Raw genomic sequence first — 13,597 nt, forward strand, 5'->3', positions numbered from 1 at the left:
ATATATAGATAACACCAACAGATATTTATCATGAGCTATATAAGAAGACTGCAAAGATCTGGTTGTAAAGGCTTGAAAATATGGACTTGGCAGTGGGCTGGAACACATCTGCAAAAATCCTCTGAAATTGATGAAAACGGTTTAGGACATGCAGAAAACTTGTATCCACTTTTGAGGGAAACAGAGTCAACTTTTTTTTCCAAAAACCAAAGTATGCAGACTGTAAAGAATGTATTCTACATGAGACTCTGTATCTAAGCACATAATTGTCACAGCAATTTTCTGGGGATTTCAAAATGAAACGATGATTGCTTTTAAGCTCAAGATGGAAGTGACATGGTCGCATTAAGCATCACCCAATAGTTTTTTTGTTTTGTTTTTTTTTTTTAAAAAAATGCAAATCCTGCATTATATTGAAATCAATCTAGGAATTGATCAGTCCTAAAGTACCTAAAATGGCCTGGCTGTTGGGATTTTTGGATAATATAATGAAATACCAACATCTGCTGCAGCAGCATGCTGTCTTAATTAAATTATAGAAAATGTATTTTGGCTGTTCTTGAGAATTTATTCAAGATGGTAACGTATCACATCCACAGGTGCAGTTTTGAGTCCAGCTAATCCGTAGTGATAATCTGTTTTTCCAGCATTGATTCATAAACAGAAGCAACATCTCCAAACACTTTCACCTGGGCTGTGGATGCAGTTAGAAGCGCCGTTCTCAATCAGTTCAATGAATTGAAAAAAGGGAATTGAATGATAATACCTGCCAGCTTGCAGTCAGTGTCCTTGAGCATACAGGACTGTAGGGGCCAAACCAAAGAAGATCCCTTAACTCATAACACTAAAGTTTGTTTTTTATTCATGTGTCAATTGCTCCAAAAGAAAAACGAACACTTCAAACTAAAAATAACCTGGTAAATCACAATGAAAAGCTGTTTCTCTTAATAGACCTCAGAGCAGTCCTGCACAGTACTCTACAGAGTTCAGAAATGTTTCGAAAGTCCAAACTGCAGCAGAATAGAGTCCTCCTTTGTATGAATGAGCCAGCCTTTCCAAACTTGGAAATGACCAGGATGACCTGGGTTGAGAGTGTTAAAGCGCAACACATCTGAAGTGCCCCAGGCTGGGGAAGGCTATTCAATAACCAACTTCCCAATTTTCAAATATTCAAGTTTTCTCTACTCATAACAGGATATTGATTGAAACTAGAAACTTTCGTAAGATGAGCTTTAAATGGTTACAGAGACTGTAACCTATAATTAGGGAGTCAGACAGCTTGGGAAAGAGGTGCATCTTTAATAAATAGCACAAGACTCCTTCCCTCACTTTCTGTGCTTCTGAAAATGCAGCTACTAATTCTTCCGCTCTCATTAAACCAAACTTGCCATTTCCAACTGGCTAACATTCAAGAACCATACACTGTTCTTGTACTGCCTGGGAAAGTCACATAAGTGCTCCAAAAGTCTGTTTCTTCACAATTTATTTTGTATAAAACAGGGAGAAAAGGCACCTTTCTGATCCTATCTGCATCTCCTTTTCAACAGAGAAGAAAATGCCATGCAGGTTCAAATGCCACACAGCCAAACCCACAATGCTAAATTCTTGGGCACATGAAAACACACATACATGTATAAAGAATCACACTTCCCCTCTCCCAAATAAGACTACAAGCTATATCCAACAGAAGATATTTGGAGAGTCTTTCACAAAACAAAGCCACTTACCTTCAAGCAAGAGCTGAGACATATTCTCTTGCCTCCTTTCACAGAGCACTCAGATTGAAAAACAAAAATGAGGAAGCGTGAGTCTTTCATTCCGTTTCTGGCTCAGAATGTGGGTGTAACTTGTTAAGTTTCATGCTAAGTGGAGATGGGTCATTTGGGCGTGTTTGGTGCTCTCTCTCATCCTCATCTTCCTTCCCTCCTCCCCCTTCTTTCAAGCTCCTTTTTTTTAAATTTGCATTTCTCACATTTCAAAAGAAAGAAAGCTATTGGGATCGTCTTCAGTTTCCCACATCTAAGTACCCAGGAGCACCACCTCAGTGGGATCCCTTGAATTAAGAAACTTGAAACAATGACAGGTTTATCCAGTCCCTGAAGGGGAAAAAAAACACCAGCCAAAGAGAAAGGCTAAATCTTTTGAAATGGCACTTCAGCTGTGCCCCAGGAGCAATGGACTGAAACCAAGTCATCATCAAGAAAAGTCAAAACAAAGAGAAAATGGGGTGCTTCTGCCTGAAGATTGGATTAAAGGTTACGACATCCCTGGCAAATCACGGCAGAATAAATCCCTTGTGTTCTGCTTTGCCTTTCAACACATAGGAAACCAAGAGAAGCCTGGTTTTGTGCAGAAACTTATGAGAATGGAGGATATATTTGGATTTTCCTCACAGAGGAGATAAAGCCATTATTCTTGAAATGCCTGGTGAATAGCTCATTTTTAAAAATCAAATGTGTTATCTTCTGCACACAGTTCCCATGTTTAATATACAATCACGACTCAATTAATCCTCACAATACTTTTGTTGTTGTCCTTAACACACATAAAGAGGGAACAGGTCTTCATGAAAACTCATCCCATGCTGAGAGCTTATGTTTCTCGCTGCAGAGAGTGAACAGGAAGAGATATGATTCCACTTTACAACCCCCCAAAGAAGCATAAGTAGGAAAGGCAAGTCACTTGAGTTTCCTGTTTGCAATTCCTCCCTCCCACACACGATGTAATATTTTATCACGGGAAATGGCAAGAGATAAAAAGGAAGAGAGGGGTATCTCACTGTATCTTTAATCTTACATACTTGTGCTATACTTCAGAACATCCACACTTACAAATAAGTTCTAGTTTGGAGTTTCCAAATTTGTCCCCTCCCACCCAGATGGGACAGAATAGGTAAAAGAAAACAGTTCATTTGTACTCTCATCAACTCTAGTAATATTTCTATCACATCACTGAACAATATACTAATTGAAATCCATGTTGTCGCAGCACTCCCTGAAGAATCTTGCACAGACTTCCGTAATCGTTGCAATTCCGAGACTGGGTTTTAAAGTTTACAAAGCAGTTCACATATACAGTAGTCTCTCGCTTATCCAAGCTCCGCTTATCCAAGGTTCTGTATTACCCAACACCGTTTGCCTTTTAGTAAATGTTTTTGTAGTCAATTTTTCAATAAATTGCAAAATTTTGGTGCTAAATTCATAAATACAGTAATTATTACATAACACTGTGTACTGAACTGCTTTTTCTATCCATTTGTTGTAAAGCATGATGTTTTGGTGCTTAATTTGTAAAATCATAACATAATTTGATGTTTAATAGGCTTTTCCTTAATCCCTCCTTATTATCGAACATTTTTGCTTATCCAATGTTCTGCCGGCCCGTTTATGTTGGATATGTGAGACTCTACTGTAATACCAAAGGGATGTCTTGGATACAACTCTCTTGCTATATACTCAGCCATGCAAAACATAATTCCACAGAACCTAAGAATAATTCTGATGTTGCAGAACAAGAGGCTGCCAAGTGAAGGGACACTGAGAAGAATCTCCCCAAAATAGCTTTTTGCAGACCATTGTGCAAAAGGTACATCTTATTTAGGAAGACTGAAACTTTGTAACAGATCAACCATTTTCCTATAGATCAGGTATGAACAAACGTCGGCCCTACATATGTTTTGGACTTCAACTCCCAAAAATCCCAGCCAGTTTACCAGCTGTTAGGAATTGTGGGAGTTGAAGTCCAAAACACCTGGAGGGTCGAAGTTTGCTCATGCCTGCTATAGATAGATACACAGAAATAAATCCATAGAGATACACCCAAGGATTATATACCAGCAATCCTCTACTTATCACTTCAAACAAAACAAGCATTTCTACTGAAATTTTATTGCTTGGAGATATGAGGTAGGACTCTATTAAATATATTCTCACTCTGGGCTCTATGCTACCAGTGTATTTATAAAGTTAAGTCAGCCTTCTGTATCCATAAATTATACATCCTGGATTAAACCAATGACAACTCTAAAATATTTGGGGGGGGGGGATACAAAAAGCGAACCTTGTGTAGATATACACTGCTACAATTCTCTCTCTCTCACACACACACACACACACAAAAACACATATACTTTCACAGGTTCTCAGGCTCTCTCCAGCACTTGTTTGAATTTCCCCCCAGCATATTACGACACCATTGTAGGGCTCCAGTATCCCTAGATTTTGGTATCCACAGGGGGCTCTGGCACCAAAATACCTTTCAGGTAAAATTATAGGCTAATGCCAATGCTTCAGTCAAAAGCGAACTAGCAACCATGGATTCCTTATGCCAACTTCCCTGCAAAGACAAAGAAATCAATAGACTCACACTATTAATGACACCATATTACTGTCACCCCACACCATGGTTACAGTGATAATCTGAATTTACATTTTTATGCATACTTGCAGACTATACACACTAAACCACATTTTGTTAAAAAGATTTCCTCCACATAATGCAAAAGCTAAAACCATTGCCTGTGTATGAGTAGATGCCATATCCCGTCTTCTATTATGGGAGAATCTGAATTTATGAGCAACAAGAAATCATTCCAAAACTCTTTGAACTGGAATTATAACTTTACTGCACATGAGTCAGATGCAGTGCACATCATTAACCTTCAGGTACTCCTAAATGTCTTCTTCTGAAGTAATAGCATGACTGATGAATACAGGGGCTTTATTCAATTCCTTTCTAAAAGGCAGTTGGATTGCAAGGCAACACCACAGCATCTCCCTCATGAACTTATGAAGCACAGCTAAGAAACAAGTCATTCAACAGACACTAAAGCCCCATTCACACAAAACGTAATAATCTAAAAATATATCATGATAAGTCAAACAAATCCCAGGCTTTCTATTCCAGGTTTGTTTACTGTAACTTCTGAACCTGGTATTTTAGCTTATTGTGGTTTCTGAACCTGATACTAGCTGGAAAATTAAGCAGATTCTAATGTTAAGAGAGGTAGAGTCCCTTTCACACTACATAATTATAGTGTTATATTCCATTTCAACTGTTGTGGCAACATTTTATGGAATTCTGGAATTTGCAGATTGTGTAGGGGCATTCAGAATTTTCAGAAAGCATTAGTGCTTTATCAGACTATAAATCCTAGCATTCTGTAGGAAGTTGCTATGGCAATTAAAGTGGAATGTAACATGTAGGACCCCTAATGAAAGAAAGCAATCAGCCAGGGTACAAAAATACTAACAATGAGCCATAACAGTTGCAGGAAGTTACAATGAGCAGAATTATTTTGAGATCTGTTTGCCAATAAGTTCATTTAAGTACCACAACTCAGCTATCTAAATTAGCCATAAAGACACAACACAGTAGAACTCTGATATTATCACCATGTTTTATTGTCACTTTAAAGTGCCATTCTCTGGTGGTTACATGGTACAGCAGGTGTTTTGGCTCACTGTGCAACATTTTTCATATTGTGTAGTTTATAGCCACACCTTTCCCAAATAAAGCAACACCTTATAAGGGACTAGACAGATCTGGACATGAATTAGTAGGTTCAACTTTTTTTTAAAAAAAAAAGAAGTCATATATATAACAATGCTGCAAAATTAATTACAATACAACTTGGCATTCAAACTTCAGAAGAATGTTGTAAATTTTACTGTGCACTCATTATTTGAGGAAGAGACTGAAATTACTTTCCTTCTCATCTCTGTATGCCTCCCCAAAAGAAAGGGAAATAGAATCTAAATTGAAACACAGAATGGCATTCAATTGGTTTAATATTCTGTTTTTCATGCAATAACTCTGAACACCAAGCCATTAAATTACATTGAAGGCTATGCATTCAATGCAAAAAATGCCAGGACCGGGTTCAGCTTACATTTATGACAGAAAAATGAACAGAACTGAATATGAAGTACTAGTAACCACGACAGCATAATTGTCACATTTCTCAACCAATCACCAAAATGTGATTTCACTGAATGTATCCTCCTTTTCCCAGATATTTCCACATTTTTTGTTACAACTTTGTTATTATATGGGCACTTTACTGGATGCCGTCATGTGCCTTGTTTGTATTTAACGTTTTATTGTAACTGTTTGGGCTTGGTTCCGTTAGCCGCCCCAAATCCCTTTGGGGAGATGGAGGTGGGATATTAAAATAAAGTTGTTGTTGTTGTTGTTGTTGTTACAACTTGAAACTAAAATGATTTAATTAGCATGGTTACTGCTGTATTTACACAAGATAGCCAATACTCTGAAGGTGTGAAAGTGGTAGTACAGAAGTTAAGTAGGGATTCAATCATCAATTCTTGACAGAAGTAGCCCCTTTGGCAGCAACTACAGCTATAAAAACGTCTTTGTTACATCTATCCAGTTTTTTAACCAGAATTTTGCATCATTTTCCTATTCTTTATTATAAAATTACTCCAGTTTTAGCGAGTTGGATCAAAATCATTGGTGAGCAGAGAAGTTCAAGTCTTGATCTCAGTTAGACTAAGATTTGGGTTCTGAGTCATTTTAAAACATTCATGTTCTTGTTTCAAAAGCATGCCACTATTTTTTTTTTAACTATCACTGTCCTGATAAAGGGTGAACCCCTGCTCCCTTTCCAGATCCTTTGAAGATTAAAATAGGTATTCCTCTAGAAATGACCTGTATTTGGCTTCAACAATTCTAATATCAGTTCAGTACTTTTTTCCCCTGTCTGTGCCAACTAAAAGCATTACCAAAATATGACATCAACATCACCTTGCCTTAACATGGGGAAAGGTGTTCTCTGGGCAGTTGGCACTGTAGCTCTGCACCACACATAATATTTCACAATAAGGTCATCAAGTTCAGTTTTGATGTCATGAGAGCAGAGAACCCTTTCCCACATATTTGCTATGTCTCTAACTTTTGACCAGCTCCATTTGGGTTTCATTTGGGTTTAAGAAGTTGCTTTCTTTTCACTATTCTTGAATATTTGAGATTATGGAGAATACATATTACAGTTTTCCAATGTGTGTTTTCTGCTATCTCAGTCCAGATCTCCCCAGCTCCTTCACAGTTAACATTAGCATCTTGGCGGCCTCTCTGAGTAAATGTTCTCCTTTCCCAGTCACTGAGTTTTAGTAGATGGCCTTCTCAAGGAACTGTCAGTTAAACCATATTACAGTAGAGTTTCGGTTATCCGACTTCCTCTTATCCAACACTCCATATTATCTGATGCGTTGAGGCCGCCCTCCCTCGGTCGCTCACCCGCCCTCCCTGCACAGGCGAGGGAGGGAGGGTAGCAGCAGCAGCAGCAGTGGCAAAAGTAGGAGCCTGGCCTCCTCCGGAACCCGGCTCCTTACCCCACCCTTCCCGACAGCAAAGGCGGCAGAAGCGGCCACCTTTGCCGCCCTCGCTCGCTCACTTATTACCGGGTTGGGTCCTGGTTCTTCCACCGCTGCCGGGACCCGGCCCAGTGAGTGAATGAGAGAGGGAGGGTGAGCAACCAAGGTGTCAGCAGCAGCAGATACATGAGCCTGGCAGTCACTCCCTCACTCACTCCCTCACTCACTCACCGGGTCCTAGTTCTGCCACTGCTGCTGGGATCCAGCCCAATGAGTGAGTGAATGAGAGAGTGAGGGAGGGCAGGTGAGTGAGTGAGAGAGGGAGGGTGAGCAACAAAGAGGCAGCGGCGGCAGAACCGGAGCCTGGAAGAGGCGGCCAGGCTCCTGCTTCTGCAGCCATTGCACCTTTGTCACTTGCCCTCGCTCTCTCACTCACTCATTGGCCAGAATCCTGGTATAAAATAGTTCGCATCTTCACAGAGTTGAGTATCTTGCATGCATCCAGTGGTGGTAATGGCAATTAAATGTATTCCAATCCAAAGTCATAACAAAACAAAATATGGAAAAAGTCAAAGCAGAGTGTACATACTTGTGCAAGGCAGTGTATTTTCCTAGTACTGATGAGTCTGTAGATTTCTGGTCAACATAATCAACAAATAAGACTATAATCAGCTGCATCTTAAAGACTTTCAGTCTTTAATACAGTAGTTTCCCTATGAATCTTACACTGTTAGGTGCAGAAATGCTTGATAAGTGCCGAGTTCGGCATTAAAATGTAATGTAAGAAATGAAAACAATTTTCTGCATTTGCTAATACACACATAAACATACATACCACAACAATCTCTTTTACATGTGGCTCACCTCCACTGCTGGACTGTCTCCTCATTCCCATATTATTAAACAGACACTCTGTGGCCTATAAACACAAGTACCTCTTAATCTCTCTTTTACTCGCACACTAGCTATGGGTAGCACAGCACGTAGTACCCTTCCTCACAAAGGTCAGCCACGTAGCCACAGAGGTACATCAGGGAAGCAGCTATAAGACCAAGGATGAAATACTTCAAGCAAGTCATTGCTTTGGACATGCAACACAGACATATTGCAATTATTGAAACGGGGGGTGGGGGGATCATTGCTTTGGGCATACAACAGAGACATCTCACAATTATTAAATCTGAAAAAACTGACCAGTTTAAAATGATCAGCCATCTCTATTTTGAATGCCTAGAGTTTTAGAAAAAATTAACAATGTGAAAGTTTCCACTTACAAGCCCCCATGTAACAGCTAAAATAAAATGTGTTCAACCCTTGCTCATGCTTAAACCTCGTCCATGAAAGCCAAACCTAATAAAAAGTCTTACAAGGGCAATAATTGTAGGTAATTTATTAGTACTAGTCATACTGATGACTGTAAAAATGCAAATTGTTATAACACTCTTGATTTCTAGCCTCTAGAAAACTTTGAAGTCTTATAGGCTTATAGGACTGCAGAGCAGATTCATTACACAGAAATGCAAAGGCTGCAGTTAATGCCGTTACATGAAAAAGGTCCTTTCTTTTCTAAATCAAAAGGAATGTCCAGAAGCTAATGGCACACATAGATACAGATGCAATTAATTATGCATTTCATCCTAAAGCAGGAATATTTCCACCAACTGGAATCAGCCAAAAACATATCACTGAAACACCACTTCAAATGGTTTTCAGATTTAGGAGAGATTCTGCAACATCCACCTTTCCACCATCAGTGTTCCCTTTGTTTTCATGCTATCATGCCATTTCCAATGTAATATCCATTTTGGCTTGCCATTTCAAGCAGTCATTGCCTCCTTGTCCTGCCCAGGATTCCTATAAAAATATTTCATTTAATTTTCCTCCAAACAAAGTTCTTTTGGTAAGCATAGATTACCAAGGGAATTGTTTCAACATTAACTTTAACCCATTTCAATTGTAATACATAGTGATTTTAAAAAGGAATGGAAAAGGAGAAAAAAGGAATGTGATAGCTAAAAGGTATACCAAAATGGCCCCAAAAGTTCTACAACAGAGAGTGGACAAAGTGTGACACATTGGCCGCATGTATCTCCAGGGCCATTTTGTGGCTTCTAAATTAACCCGGAAACCTGGAAATTGCTCTGAAATGCCAAAAATTACCTTGAGGATGGAGGTTAATACTACAATTATTGGACTCCTCCCCAGGCATTCCAGGAGTCAACGCAAAGGAAAGCCCCAAAGCATGCTCCCATGTCCATTAAAGGGTATGATAGTAGGTGTAGATGGAGGTGCAGCCCTCTGATCTTCCACAATTGTCCACCACTGCTCCATAGGATGTGACAACTAAGCTACAGATTCATTAACATACACTGGATGTAGCTCATGCTGGCACAGGGCTTGCTTGTCCCTGTTCATTAAATGCTGGAAACCAGTTTTCTAATACGAACAAATCACCTTCTCCAGGGTCATGCACTGCAGCAATGTGTTTAGTGAATCTTCTTCCCTGGTGAGAATCAGCTGAGAACCAAGCAGACACATGCCTAGAGTAAAGTCTTACAAAGGAAGGTGATTCACAACAATGACATATTGAGGTCTGAGCATGTTCCAGAGTCACAGGTGACACATACCAGTTGGGGAAGATCTACTGACTTTGACTGACAACACCCTTGCCGATTGCCCTGGAAGGCAAAATACTGGCTTGTTGGTTCATGTCTGCCATAAGAGCAGAACAGGCCTTTCCAGACTGTGGATTGTCCTATTAAACAACTATCTGAGCTAAGAAAGTCTGAGAAAAGCCTACATATATTTTATAATGAGGGGCCAAAATACTTTGCTTTTTATGTAGTGTTAATTGTGGTAATATGATTCAGGATTTCTTTTTCTATTTTTTGTTATATAGCTTTACACACAACCTGCCACCATTCCACAGAAGCACTCAGTGTTTGGCCAATGTCAAACTGCATATTCCAATTCAGACTTTTCAGTTGTTGGATAAAACACCTCTGAAAAATTCAGTTCTCAGCAGGTTGCTGCTAATCTTTAGTGTAGGAGAGATAATTGTGTGGCTGTCCAGATATTGTTGGTCCCAGCAGCCCTACACAACTAATAGTAGCGAATGCTGGAAGTTGCAGTTCAACAACATCCAGAGGGCCATATGATTATCATCTACTACCATAATATACATGGAACTATTTTGCTTCCAGCAAGACATGTGGGACAATTATCTGACCCCATGACCCATATTTTTCAACTATGTTCTTCCCTCTTCCCTCCGTTGCCTGAAGCTTTAGGGCACAGCTTGGAAAATGTTGTTTCTAAGACTACAAATCCCAGAAAACAGATTTCCTCCACCACTTTCCTGCCTTAAAGAGTTCAAAGATTATGGCTACAGAGAAAATAAAAGGGCAACACAGTCTTTCCCGCGCTCTTCTTTGTAATAATTCTCCTCTTCTCTAGGAAGATTTTTCTGCATATCCTCTTACAATCAACTTCAAACTTTTCATCAGATTTGCCTTGACTGTGTATTTAATTCTTTGGCTAGATGTGCATGATCAATACGATTTTCAGCTGGCTCATTCAGGGGGAAGAAATTCTTGCTACATGATAAATTCACAGTAACAAACACAGCTGATAATTTCTTTTATCATATGTTTTTGTTATTGTTAATTTATCACATAGCAAGAATGTCTTAGCTGTGAGCCATCTAAGAATTTATATACTCATGTACATTTAGCCAAATGAATTCTTGCTATATGATAAATGCATTGTCGTAAACACATCTGATAAAATCAACTATCAGCTGTTATTTATTCCAGATGAGTATTAAATCAGTCAAGACCAATAAGACAACATTTTCCAGAAACTATATGACAGAATAATCACTGTGTAACCAATAAATCCTGTTTAAAATCAATGCACTAGAATCCCAAGCATATCTTTTTCAGCACACTTTTCTTTTAAACCTGCTTTTGTACCAAATCATATTTATCCACACATTCCAGAAACCCCTTCACAAATGATAGAAATAAAGCATTACAATTTGATACATTTACATGAGTTCCTTACCCTAATTATGACACAAGACTAGAGGGAAGAAGATCCTTTTGACTTCCCAGAGTAGGTGAAGACAACATATTCTTCAAAAACACAATCAGGTATCCAGACTTTGGATCTTCTTCTGTGGCGCAGTAACAGGAGCACTAGTTCAATGTTATCCTAACCATGCCATGCTGAAGAAGGCACTATCTACTGGGTTTGAAGCACAGAGTCAACAAAGCCTACTCAGAGTAGGTGCATGCTGAAACACAACACTGGGAAAATACAGAGATGAACTCTAGTAAACGTAAATAGTCGGTCACACCCCAGAACACCTGCTAATTAACTTCTGCATCATGAGTTAACTCATTTTTTAATCCTATCACTTGGAGCACAAGTAAATTTGGGAGTAAGCTGCACCTTTGAAATACGTGTTGTCTTCTCATGGCTAACAATGAAGTCTGGGAATTTTAATAGGGAACAAACTTAGGTGCTACGCATCATGATTGCGGGACATACAGCCCTCCTGAAGTAACCCTAGTCAGGATAATTGGTGGGAAAAAGATGTGTGTTTTAGATCAGTATTCCCAGGAGAGGAACAGGTTCCTCATCCCTGGTTTGGACTCTGAGCTCAAAAAAGTCATTTTAGAGGGCAACAATTCACAGAATCCCCATAGATTGGCTAACTTTTCTAACTTGTGTATGGAATATAAAATGGAAAGAGAGAAGGGCAGAGCAAAAGGCAGAGTTAATGTTGTCAAGGAGCCCCCGGTGGAGTAGCGCGTTAAAGCCTTGTGACTTGAAGATTGGGTTGCTGACCTGAAGGCTGCCAGGTTCGAATCCCACCCGGGGAGAGCGCGGATGAGCTCCCTCTATCAGCTCCAGCTCCTTGCGGGGACATGAGAGAAGCCTCCCACAAGGATGATAAAAAAATCTAACATCCGGGTGTCCCCTGGGCAACGTCCTTGCAGACGGCCAATTCTCTCACTCCAGAAGCGATTTGCAGTTTCTCAAGTCGCTCCTGACACGGGGGGAAAAATGTTGTCAAGGGCAATGGCTACCCAATAAGCACCATTTTCTCCTCTAAGGTGAGGTCCTTAGCAGTTCAAAGGTCAACGTTGGGTATAATCTTTCACAGCACAATCAAGGATTTGAGGAGGGAAGATGGAAGAGAACAAGGGCTGCCAGCAAGCTCGTGGCTCTACTATCAATGCAGTTTTTCAGCAGCCAAGACTTACACAGTATATCCAGAATATCTTTTTCCACCTTTCTACAGAAAGTAAGGCAAGTAGCGTTGCTCTCTTTTACTTTACTGAATATACTCCTTTCCCCCTTTCAGCACAAGCACTGCATTCTCATTTAACATTTATAAAGCATTTGTAAAATAACAAGACAACATACTCTGCATAAGGCGTTTTGGAGAATAACAAGATCTTCACCCATTAAGCTCTAGAAGCATACTTTTTGCCTCTCCATTCTGGAATAATTATTTGAGGTCCACAACAAAACACTGTGCTCCCAGCTGCTAACAGTAACCACCAACCTTTCTTCATAAGGGTCTCAAGTGTATGTCTGCTAAACATTAACAACAGAGGAAGCAATCAACTACAAAGCAATACAATCAGCCCTCCACATTCACTAGGATTAGGAGCACAGGATCCCCACAAAATTGAGAAACCATTAATAATGAATTTGCAGTTTTTGAAACCTAAGGAAAATGCCTTTCTAGGAATTTCTAGGTCTTCCGGCAAGAGTCTATGGTCAGCATCAGCTGGAAGCTGACCATATAATCATACTGGAGGACATAGAGATTTCAAAGCAGTGGTCTCTCCAGAAATCTCTATGTCTTCCAGCAGACCAAAGGAAGTTGACCATAGAATCATACAGGAGCACCTAGAGCAGGCATCTTCAAACTGCAGCTCTCCAGCTGTTTGTGCCTCCAAATCCCAAAAGCATTAGCCAGCATTCTGAATGATGAGGAATTCTGGGAGTTGGAGGCCCAAACAGCTGGAGGACCACAGTTTGAGGATGCCTGACCTAGAGATTCCTTGCAAAAATATTTTAATCAATGAACTGATCAGATTTAAGATCTAGTAATCTGCTCTTATTACCCATAGTAAACTGGAAATTGGGAACAACTGTAGGTCAGTGTTATTCTAGCCTAGACTTTTCCCTGGCATGCTATTTTTCTGCAAGGAATTTTTCTGTTAGCATTCAAGTGTGAAATTCCC

At 39.7% G+C, this 13,597-nt stretch overlaps 1 protein-coding gene across 11 annotated transcripts in view; it reads right to left on the reverse strand.

Moving 5' to 3' along the window:
• tiam1 (TIAM Rac1 associated GEF 1) overlaps positions 1 to 13,597 on the reverse strand; it is a 289,209-nt gene that overhangs the window by 152,779 nt on the left and 122,833 nt on the right. Inside the window, exon 1 of one of the 11 annotated variants that reach the window (XM_016992497.2) lies at positions 11,397 to 11,504. The exons of 9 other annotated variants lie outside the window; for them this stretch is intronic. The gene's annotated coding sequence lies outside the window, so the exon portion shown is untranslated. Of the gene's footprint in view, positions 1 to 1,727; positions 2,825 to 11,396; positions 11,505 to 13,597 lie in introns of those variants that run through there. One more of the 11 variants, XM_003219059.4, reaches the window with a different exon arrangement.

Source organism: Anolis carolinensis, chromosome 3, assembly GCF_035594765.1.
Source record: "Anolis carolinensis isolate JA03-04 chromosome 3, rAnoCar3.1.pri, whole genome shotgun sequence".
NCBI lineage: Eukaryota > Metazoa > Chordata > Lepidosauria > Squamata > Dactyloidae > Anolis > Anolis carolinensis.